Consider the following 1258-nt stretch of genomic DNA (forward strand, 5'->3'; position numbering starts at 1 on the left):
TCTGCTGCAGAGGAACTTTTTCAAGTGTTGAAGACCAAAGATGTCAGCTTGAGGACTAAGGTGCCCCTGACCCAAGCCATGGTATTTTCAATAACCTCATATGCATGTGAAAGCTGGACAGTGAATAAGGAAGACTGCAGAAGAATTGATGTGTTTGAGTTATGGTGTTAGAGGAGAATATTCAAAGTGCCATGGGCTGCCAAAAGAACCAAGAGATCCATTTTGGAAGAAGTGCAGCCAGAATGCTCCTTGGAGGCCAGGATGGCCAAACTTCGTCTCTCATAGTTTGGACATATCGTCAGGGGGGACCAGTCGCTGGAGAAGGATATCATGTTTGGTAAGGTGGAGGGTCAGAGAAAAAGAGGAAGACCCCCAGAGAGATGGATTGGCCGAGTGGTAGCATCGATGGACTCAAGTGTGGCAACAGTAGTGAGGCTGGCCCAGGATCGGGCAGTATTTCATTCTGCTGTGCATAGGGTTGCTATGAGTTGATACCAACTAAATGGCACCTAACACAACAACAACAACAACGCTACCAGGCCTCCTATATGAGCTATGGAGACTTGAGGAAAATCAGCAAACTTTTCTCCACTTTATAAAAGTACCTACTGCAGGATTGTCAAACAAGATGGCAGATCGGGTGGAAGTGCAGTGAAGAACTCTGCCAGGGACAACACAGAATAAAAGACCAAGAAGGCTCAGGAGACGGTCCCAGTACTCTGAACCACAAATAAAGGAATATTTAGAAGGTTGGAAGAGACTTACAGCTGGGGAGTTTGTAGCAGAAGCAAGAAATCCATTGCTTCCTGGTTCGGGACACTCAGCTGCTCCAGGAGCTGCCATTTTGAGTGGGGCCAAGCGGAGAAAGGATCAGAGCAGCCACAGACGCCTGACAGAGCCACAGAAATAGAAGTGTGGACATTCTTTTTTTTTTTTTTTATCTTTTCATTGGTCACTTGCTGTCTGCATACCTCCATTCTGGTAACTATAGGGGTGCCTGAGCTAGTGGATACCCTAGCCCCACCCTCAAAGCGTTCTACTACACATGTGCATAGATCTCCTCGAAATTTAAATAGACAGTTTCCACTTAAAACCAAACGGCCTAAAGATACTCAGGCAAAGAGCAGGCCTTGAACTTTTCTTGTTTGCTTTTTGTTCTGTATTTTAACATGGGAAAGAGGAGGAGACAGATGTAGGGAGGGAAAGAGAGCTCATATTAGGCTACATATATATATATTTTTTTAATCTTTAAAAAAAA

Source organism: Chrysochloris asiatica, unplaced genomic scaffold, assembly GCF_000296735.1.
Source record: "Chrysochloris asiatica unplaced genomic scaffold, ChrAsi1.0 scaffold00035, whole genome shotgun sequence".
Classification (NCBI taxonomy): Eukaryota; Metazoa; Chordata; class Mammalia; order Afrosoricida; family Chrysochloridae; genus Chrysochloris; species Chrysochloris asiatica.